This window comes from Camellia sinensis, chromosome 10 (assembly GCF_055761805.1).
Source record: "Camellia sinensis isolate YWXY chromosome 10, ASM5576180v1, whole genome shotgun sequence".
Classification (NCBI taxonomy): Eukaryota; Viridiplantae; Streptophyta; class Magnoliopsida; order Ericales; family Theaceae; genus Camellia; species Camellia sinensis.
The window spans coordinates 119,113,429-119,124,450 of NC_138970.1; positions in this window are offsets into that span (position 1 = coordinate 119,113,429).

The following is an 11,022-nucleotide window of genomic DNA, read 5'->3' on the forward strand; positions in this document are numbered from 1 at the left end:
ATATTGTGTACTTTAAGCAGCTCTAGATATATTACAATTACAAGAATGTCATGAGTTTCATGGCTATGAAATAACTACATATATAGGAATATTATGATCATAGCATTGGTATTCTAATCATGCAACAATGAGCAAATATATATAACAATAAAGTTAAACTTTTACTTATCATTCCATGAATACAAAAATGTTTTGGAGCAATTTCCTTGATTACAAATCAAGACATGAAAAAACTCATAGAATAAGAGTTAATATCATTACAATACCAAGCTATACCACCGTGCGATAATGCAACATAATCATAAACAAGCTAGAAATAAGACCATTATATAGAAAAATCAAAGTTGTTTTACTAAATTTTCTCACAAATCTGTTCGGAGATATTTTATACCAGAAACCTCTTATAGACGTCCCCGAATGTCCCGGGAGGGAATCCCCCGTTTTGTTCGTTGGGCTCACTACAGTTCGGACTCAAATTGTCACGGTTCTGAATCTAGTCTCACAAAGTGCAATGTAAGACCGATAAATTACCAAAGAGTCCAAATCTGACAAATCGTTTTGAAAAATTGATTTTTAGAAAGAAGTGCCAAATATGGACTGCTTTGCCGGATACAGAGTCGCCACCTAAATATTTATTTTTGGGGAATTTAGGAAACCCTGACTCGTTGCTTAAGGCCACGTGTCCGTCATCACCAAAGTTGTCTCGGCTCGGGAACTTAGGTACGATTGGGGAAGGTCAGCTATGAGCACCCCTGCTTGCCCAATCAAAGATCGGCCTCTACTAACCATGATATCGAGTTTTGAAAACATTATGTACTCTTATTCTGGTTATTAGCCTGGAATTACTATGTGATGCACACATCATACAAGTATAGACTGGATTGCCTAAGTTGGAACAAAGCATCATACATCCGTTTGTTTTGAAAATGGATTGAATTTTGCTACTCGCAAGTAGGGAAAAACATGGGTTTCGATGAATTATTCCAACTCAAGCAACCCAACCTTCACCCACAGGCATTCAAGAAGTTATATCACATAAGCAGTTAGCCTCATGGCAAGCATGCTATCATGTTAACACTCACACTCATGCAAGATGCTAACGCGTAAAAGCTTACCTAGTACTCCGAGCCAAAAGAGAAACTAGTTAGTAATCAAATGCATGATCCTAGTTCATGTTAAGATGGCTAATGTAACACATGCAAAATGCAACTAGAAATAGGCTCGGCTATTCTAAGATGTCATGTGAAATGCAACTTGATACATGTATTCAAATAGGAATTGAAATACAATGCAGTTAGTATGATGCGTCGAGCCCGGTGTGTGCAAGACAGATGAATGATGCACGCATGCATAGCATAAGGATGCTAATTGAAATATGCCCTAAATCTAACCATCGTAAGCGGTTAAATAAAAGGGAGAAAGAAATAGGGTTGGAAGACATACACACACTCACGCACACTTATTACACAATTGCCCTCGCTCGGAGGGTCCGAATAAATAATACAAACTGAATAAATAATTAACTACTCTAGCTAATTAAATATTACAAAACTTCTAATTAATTACAGGAGGAAGGTGGCCACAGCCCTGCCTCGGAATGATGGGATGATGCATGCTCGATTTGCCTCGCCCGGAAACCCGTTGCCATGCCACAGTTGCCTCTGTTTACACTGCCCTGCACCTCTGAAGACAGCACAAGTCCCAAGGTTGGTTCTGGAACACTCTCTGAACACTGTGGGATGTCACCGGCCAAGAGAGATGGTCACCGGCTATGGAAAAGTGGTCATCGACCAGTTGTGAGGCTCTCGGCCAATAATGCGTGGCCGGTCGGCATTGAATGTGGTCGGTCGGCCATTTCTTCCTGCAGAACCCTATTTGACAGCAGTAGAGGACAGACAAGGCATGGCAATGCATTTCTAAAGCAAATGTTTGCACAACCACCCTCCCCATCATGTTATGGACTCAAGGGAGTGTGGTCCTCGGTCCTCGGGCCACCAATCACGCATTTCAATGCATGATGGCCTGAGAAGCCAAAGTGTGTAATTTCAATGTCAAATGAAATACACACAAAACAAACAAGACGCCTCCAACCTTTATCATGGTTTGATCAAGAGGCAAGAGATGCATGATATGCTATGTAATCTAAGCATGCGAGCTAAGTATGCAACATGAACATGTGGACAAACATGCAAACATGCAAGCATGTGACAATATTCAAACAATGAGTATGCAAGATATGATGCAACCAAAGCATGCAAACATGAAGCAATGTAACAACATTTTAGCAACATGCAAAAGATGGACTTAAACTAATATGGACAAGCCTCAGCCATGTCTAAATCAGTGGCCATATGAGATGAGAACAAGGCCCAAGATTCATGCAAACATGCACAATGCAAGGGCTCCAAGCCTAAGGCACAAAATGCAACTTTCCAAGAGCAATGCAAGGATGAAACATGGCATACAATGGCATACATTCCAGCTCTGAAATGACATACTAAATGATTCCAAAATGACTCCAAAGCATACAAACACTCATGCTATGCATGCTAGAAAGCTCAAACACCAAAGACTAGTGAAGTGCATTCCACTATAGTCATGCAAAGCTATGTTCAAATGATGAAACCAACCCCAAATAGACCTTATGCAGCCTTAAAACAGTGGCAAAATGATATGAGATGGTGGCTCGAAATGCATTTAAATGAAGCTCATGCAAAGGCTCATAAATGGGGCATACAAGCACAACTCTCAAACACATTTAAAGCATGAAAAATAGGGGAGTATGGCACAAGTATAAGCTCTGAAATATCATACACAATGATACTAAAACATGCAAACACCTCGATATAAGCATGTAATAGGCTTCAAAACTCAAAGCTAAGCATGGCTATTACACTACAAGCATGCATGGCAAGTACCAATCGACCAAGAGGCCTAAAAATAGAGCTAAGGACGCCCGAAATATGAACAAAACATGTTTGGAGTATGGCCAAAACATGCTAGAATGGAGGGCCAAAACAACATGCAACATAGGTTAGTAAGCATGGATTACACTACATGTATATGAAGCATTCAAGGGGCCACTAAACTAGCCAAAAATAGATTCATGGCATGCCAAAATATGACGAAATACCCACTGAAATATGTCCAATACATGCTAGAAAGAGGTGCTCCTTTGGAAGGCCATGCAAGGGGTTGTTCTATACATGCAAGAAGGACACCTAACATGGAAAAACCAACTTTGGAAAGGGGTTATGCAGGCCCTAAAACTTACTGAAAAAGGCCTAAAACATGCTCAAGAAGTGTGCAAATATACGCCCCTTTGGAAGGCCAAACATGCTAGTAAACAAGACAACAAAGGAGAGGATCACCCCTCTCCTTCTTAGGACCTCAAAACACCATCCCCACCACTGAAATCCAGCCATCCCCACCACTGAAATCCCTCTGGATTTCAGTGGTGAGAGGGCCAATACAAAGTGGTCCCGAAGCTCACAAAAAAGGCACAAAAATGAGGCCAAACAAGGCTTAAGAGGGGGTAAACAACCCCCCAAAAAAAGTGATCTTAAACAAACTTCAAAAGCATACAAAAACAGAACTTTAATCAGTTATAAGTTAAGCTCAAAATAACATGCAAGATAGTCTAAAAGTCTATACAAAAATGGGGAATAAAGAGGGTGTTTCTCACCCTTGATGCACAGCTGCGAAACCAGCAGGTTCTTGGACCAAAACCAAGTCCCTTAGCCTCTGAAAATGGCCTTCAAGATGCTTAGGTTGATGATGGAGGTGTTAGGCTAAGAGTTGGTGTGCAAAGGGGCCAAGAACCAAGCAATTTGGAGCTCAAAATAGAGAGATATAGAGAGATGTATATTGTTTGCCTTAGCAAAATTTTTGGAACCCTTGCAATGGAAGAGGAGCTCTTCTTTTATAGAGGAACAAAGGTCCAAGCTTCTTGGAGAAGCTTGGAGCAAAGGGGCCAAGCTTCTTGAGGAAGCTAGAGCAAAGGGGTCAAGCTTCCTCAAGAAGCTAAGCAAAGGGTTCAAGCTTCTCTAAGAAGCCAAGCAAAGGGTTCAAGCTTCTCTAAGAAGCCAAAACAAAAGGGTCAAGCTTCTTGGAGAAGCTAGAGCAAAAGGGTCAATGCTTCTTGGAGAAGCTAAAAAGGTTCAAGTTTCTTGGAGAAGCTAAAACATAGGTTCAAAAGGTTCAAGCTTCCTCAAGAAGCTAAAACTAAGGGTTCAAAAGGTTCAAACCTCCTCAAGAAAAGGTCTCGGCTAGAAAAAATGGCCGATTGATCAAAACAATGGTTGGCTGACCAAAAACATTGCCGACCGGCCAACACCTTTGGCCGGTAGCAAGAAAACAGGGCCGGTGGCCTCAAGCCATGGCCAGTGAGGTGTGGGGATGGCCAACAAGCCATTCCCTGCCCTCAGAGGCAAAAACCCAAGTGCTTGGTCCACAACCAAGCACAAAACAGATAAGTTAAGAGATCTTGACGCAAGGCGCGTAGCCGAGACCCCCGAGAACTCAAAACGAACACGAGCATGGATGATCATCGAGTGTTCAAACGATGACGTCCAAGTCTTGAGGACTGTCAAAAATGAGGTGTCTACACCTCTCGACTAGACAAATCTTTTGAAATCCTCAAAACACGAAATCCAACACATTAATTTTTCTAGAATTTAATTAATCGAATTATAGCAAAATTGTTATTAAACTTTCAAAACAACAAACTGTCACGACCCGAACCCACTCCTAGAGGTTTAGGCCGTGACCGACCAGTAATCCTAGATTATCTTCGGCCTCAAAGACAAAACTGATAATTAAAAATAATAACGGGGTACTGTAGAAGTAATATTAACATACAACCATGTCAATCGAGCGGTGCATACGTGAAAATCCATATGTAATTAAAACTTCAACCTTCCTTATAGATACGAACACATAGTTACATGAAACATTTTAAACACTTGTACAAAATATGCATACACAACAAGTTCCAAAACAAAAGAAAAGTAAGCAGTAAGGTTAACACAACTTGGCTCCATATGAGTCCAAGATCGCTCCATTACAGAGGCACTTCAAACGTCTTGATAGAGGGGTGGACTTCCGAGGTTGCTTCAAACTTGACGCTCAATGTGCACATCAACATATATATAGGGGAAGGGGTGAGCTAAATCCCAGTGAGTAATACCAGTATAAAAAGGTTAAAAGAATGATGTCTATTGTAATATAAAATCATATCACATGGGCTTCGAAGCAAATCATAAATGAATACTTGTCGTATCAGAGTTCATAAATTATAATCATATGTGGTACATCCAATAGTGTAACAAAGGGCCCGAAGGCATAGCAAATGGACCATATGGGTCTAACGAAGGAACCATATAGGTCAAGCAAAGGGACTACTTAGGTTAGCAACAGAGATCTCTGTGCACATATAACAAAAGGTCACGATATTATTTCTCCCGGGCGAGGGCCTTATAGCAAAGGGCCATGGTAATGTTACCCTCAGGCGAGGGTCTTATAGCAAAGGGCTATGTTATTGTTACTCCCAAGCGAGGGCTACGCTAAGAATGCCACAACTACATTTCAAAAGAGACAATCATTCATTTTTATCGAAATAGCATTTCAAAATAATATTCTTGCGTTAAATCAAAATACACTTTAACAACATATCTTTACAAAGATACTGCTCACAATGGGCTGGTACTGATGTTAGACCTTAGTTGACCACCTATACAAAACATAGAACACAGATACACATTAAAACACACGTTCGTAACAAATGGCGTATCTTAAATTGATTATCTTACATGTGTTTCTAGCTTATTCTATGACTAAGGATGTCTAAATGATGTTTAAGAATGCCTAAAAGGACATGAGGATGCAATTATGCACCTAAGAGTGTTAGTCAGAATTTTTTGAAAACTGGGTCTTCGCTCAAGCGCACCTTTGGTCGTTCGAGCGGTGTAGCTTGACTGCAAAAGTACTGGATGCTGGAAGTGTGCGCTCGATGGTTGTTTAAGCCAAGTGTTGAACAAAGTTGAGTTCGCTCGAGTGCATAGCCAATTGCCAAGGTCTACAAAATTACTAGATGCATGTGAAGTGTGCTTGAGCCGCGGATCCTTCGCTCGAGTGAACTGGATGAATTTTGGGTTTTCCAGAACTGAGTTTGAAGTTCCAAAACACAAATTTCATGTTCAAAACTTGCATGGCTAGACTCAAAAGCTTAGACGCTCTTCTTAAAACATGGATTCTTGAAAAATGTACAACCATGATCTCAAATACTTTTTCAATTCTTCAAAACAAAACTCCAAATTCAACACTCTTGCAATGCATGTGTCAAGTTCAACTCTTTTCTTTACAAAACATGATCATGTGAAATGTTAAATGTGAAATCATGAAAATCTTAAGAAATAACATGTATAAGTCCCATGCATGTATGAATTTGTAAAAAACTATGTTCAAAGATGGAGAATTATGCATGAAAGTACTTAATTTACTCAAACTCATTATATTCGTGATGATTCTTACTCTTTTCTTTGAAATTCATGCAAAATGATTCTATACTAAATGAATTCAGCTTCCTACATATGATCATACCTAGAGCTTGAATTTGGCCTTAAATTAGCCCAATCCCTTCAAACTCTATTCAATTCCCTTGAATTCCTCTTCTCTCTCTCTCTCTCTCTCTCCCCCTAATTTTCAGCTCAAGGAATTGATGTAGAATGAGTTAATTAGGCTCATATAACATATATAGGTGGATTAGTGCTAAGCTAATTAAATGAGATTAAGGCTAATCAATTGAGCTTAATTCTAAACAAGTCTAATTAATTTATTGTAATTGTTTTCATCCGAATCAAATTTTGTTTAAAGTTGCCATATGGTTCTAAATATTTCAATTAGCCTATTGAAGTAGTGAATTTCGATTTCTGATTTCGTTTGGGCTTTTAATTTCTAATTCTAAGTTGGTATTCTAACGGAGAATTCACAAACAAATAGATAAGCATCAATTAAGCACATAATCATGCAAACTTGCTCAATGAAATAATATATAAGAATAACACGGAGGTCAGGGTCGTTACAGTCTCCCCCTTTAGGAAGTTTGGTCCTCCAAACTTGAGCTACCTCCACTTGGAAACAACTATGGGTAGCGTTGTCTCATTTAATCCTCTTTTTCCTATGTAGCTTGTTTTCTATAGTGTTCTTTCCATTCAACTTTCACCATAGTAATCGATTTATTCCTCAATTGCTTGACTTGCCGATCAATAATCTAAATTGGCTTTTCTTCGTAGATCATGTCATCATCAAGCACTATTCGGTGGTAATCTATGACATGGAATGGATCTCTAATATATCTGCGGAGCATTGATACATGAAATACATTGTGCATTTGTTTCATTCCCTCTAGTAAAGCAATGTGATAAGCAACAAGGCCAAGTCTTTCTAGAATTTGAAATGGCCCGATGTAGCGTGGAGTCAATTTTCCTTTTCTGCCAAACCTTGTTTGCCCTTTCATCAGTGTTACTCTAATAAATACACGATCTCCCACTTCATATTTCAAATCTCCCATTCTCTGATTATCATAGCTTTACTGTCAGCTTTGGGCGGTTTTGAGTCTTTGCTAAATAATCTTTATTTTCTCATGTTTCTTGCAGAAGTTCAGACCCATACAAAGCCTTATCACCAAACTCAGTCCAACAAATTGAGGACCTACACTTTCTTCCGTGCAATGCCTCATAAGGTGCTATGTCGATACTTGAGTGGAAACTGTTGTTATAAGCAAACTTAGTCAATGGTAAGTAAGTTTCCTAGCTACCTTGAAACTCTAAGACACACATACGAAGCATATCTTCCAATATTTGGGTAATTTTCTCGATTAGCCCATCGGTTTGTGGATAACAAGTAGTGTTGAATCTCAATTCTATGCCCATTGCTTGTTGAAAACTTTGCCAAAATCTAGAAGCAAATTTAGGATCCCTATCTAACACAATAGATGCAGGAACCCCATGTAATCAAACGATCACATCAATATAGATAGTGACAAGTCTATAAGCATTAAATTAAGTTTTCACAGCAAGAAAGTGAGCAGATTTCGTCAATCTATCAACAATAACCCAAATAGCATTCAAACCTCTAGTTGTTCAAGGCAGACCAACAATGAAGTCCATGGTTATATGTTCCCACTTCTAATATGGAATATGAAGAGACTAAAGTAACCCTGCCAGCTTCTGGTGTTCAGCTTTTACTTGTTGACATTGAAGGCATGTTTGGCCACTAGTATACTTGATTTAAGTATTGATACAGTTTGGTGTTCCCCAGATGCATAACAAACATTGACTTGTGAGCCTCTTCTAAAATTCTTCTTTTCAATAATGGATCATTAGGAACACAAAGTCTTCCTTGAAATTTCATTACTTTCTCTTCAATGGTGAATCCCGGTCTGGGCTTAGTTTCAAACTCATCATACATTTTCTTAAGAAATTGGTCTCTCTTTATTCTGGTTGATCTCTTCAATGATAGCCGGTTGTGCGGACATTGCGGCCAAGATACTATCTTGCCCATGATACACAACTTTTATCTCAAGTTTGTCTAGATCATATAGAAGTTCCTTTTGGTCAATAAGCAGATATGCCAAGGTTCCTATATTCCTTTTGCTCAAGGCATCAACTACTGTATTAGCTTTACTCGGATGATAATAAATCTGCAGATCATAATCCTTGATCAATTCAAGCTATCATCTCTATCGCATATTTAGTTTTTTCTGGGCAAAGAAATATTTCAAGTTTCTGTGGTCTGTATACACATCATATTTAGCCCCATATAGTGGCGCTAGATTTTCAATGTGAATACAACAGCGGCAAGTTCTAAATCATGTGTCGGGTAATTCTTTTCATGCGATTTTAGCTGTTAGGACACTTAAGAAATTACCTTGTTATTCTGCATTAAAACACAACCCAAACCTTTATAAGATGCATCACTTTAAATTACAAACCGTTTAGTACCTGACGATAAAGTAAGGATTGGAGTTGTAGTCAATCTCGTCTTTAATTCTTGGAATATAGATTCCCTCTGATTCGTTCACACGAATGGTTCTCCCTTTTGGGTCAATTGTGTTAATGGTACATCAATCTTAGAAAAGTCTCTGACAAATCTCTGGTAGTAACTTGCCAGATCTATAAAGCTACGAATTTATGTTACATTAGTCGGAATAGGCCAATTAATAATTGCCTCAATTTTCTGTAGATCAATAGATATCCCTTTTCTATTAATGACCTGCCCCAAAAATGTTACTTCATTCAGCCAAAATTCACATTTCTTAAATTTTCCAAACAGTTGTTTCTCCTTAAGTGTTTGAAGGATTTTTCTAAGGTCCTAGTCATGTTCTTCCTTACTCTTTGAATAAATCAGAATGTCATCAATAAAAATGACAACAAATTCATTCAAAAATCATTTAAAGATTCGATTCATTAAATCCATGAAGGCTGCGGGTGCATTGGTAACTCTAAAAGGTATGACTAAAAATTCATAGTGTCAATACCTGGTTTGAAAAGTAGTTTTCTCTATATCCTCAGCCTAACTTTCAACTGGTGGTATCATAATCTCAAATCAATCTTTTAAAATACCTGAGCCCTCTGTAACTGATCAAACAAATCATCAATCCGAGGCAAAGGATATTTATTTTAAATAGTTACCTTGTTGAGTTCTCAGTAATCATTACATAAGCGAAATGTTCCATCCTTCTTCTTCACAAACAATGCAGGTGCACTCCAGGGTGATGTGCTCGGCCAGATGAACCCCTTATCAAGCAATTCCTGCACCTAAACTTTCAATTCTTTCATTTCGGCAGGTGACATACGGTATGGAGTTTTGGATATAGATTGAGTACCCAGTATCACATCAATTACAAATTCAATTTCTCTATCAGCCAATTTCCCAAGCAACTCTTTCGGAAACACATCAGAAAAATCTTTCACAACCGGTATATCATCTAAAATAGCATTTGAAGTTTGAGCATTCAGTATACTACACAAATACCCCTGATACCCCTTGTTAATCAATTTATGTGCTTTTATTGCAGAAATTAAGTATGGTGGGGGAACTACACCTCTCCTCTCAAAGTAAAACTCATTTTGTCCCAGAGGTCAAAATATTAGACGTTTAGAAGCACAATCTATAGTCGCATAATATTTAAACAACCAGTCCATACCCAAGATAATTTCAGAGTGAGTCATGTTTAAGGGTAATAAATCAATATACAATGCAGCATTCTCCAGTAAAATTTCACATGCAGGGTAAACAGATGAACATAACATAGATCCTCTTGACAGTGATGACACACACAATATATATCTCAAAATTTCCAAAGGTCTATTCAATCTAGGAGCAAATTGCATAGAAATAAAAGAATTGGTAGACTCTAAATCAATTAATACATAGGCATACTGCCCACAAATAGAAAGTGTACCTGAGATTACAGTCTTTGCATTTTGGGTGTCCCCCGGAACAAGAGCAAAAAACCCTTTCTTGTCTCTGATTATCACTTGTAGTAGACGGTGTTACATTGGCCCTTGCATTCGGTGCCAACCCAGTTGAGCTTGTAGCACCCTGGTTATCACGTTGTCGTGGTTATGGACATTCCCTCGCTATGTGTCCTGTTTTCCCACACAGAAACAAGCTTCCATAGTCCGATAACACACCTCAGTGTTTTCTCCAACAATCTAGACAAACAGATGCTGGATTACCACTCTGGCTTGAACTACTTGAATTTTCGGATTTTGCTTTCTTGGCTTTTGTTGAGGTTGGCCCTTTGTTCACATTGAAATTCTAGCTTTTACCCCTCCATTCAAAATTCTGATTACGAGCAGCCAGGTTTGTCCCTGACATGAGAGCCTTGTCTAAAACATCAACATATTTAGGTAGTTTCAACACATAAATTATGTCAAGAATTGCATCGTGGAGACCTCCTTCTAATTTTCTGGCCTTTTTGTAGTATGTATCGACTATATATGGCTCGAACCGTGC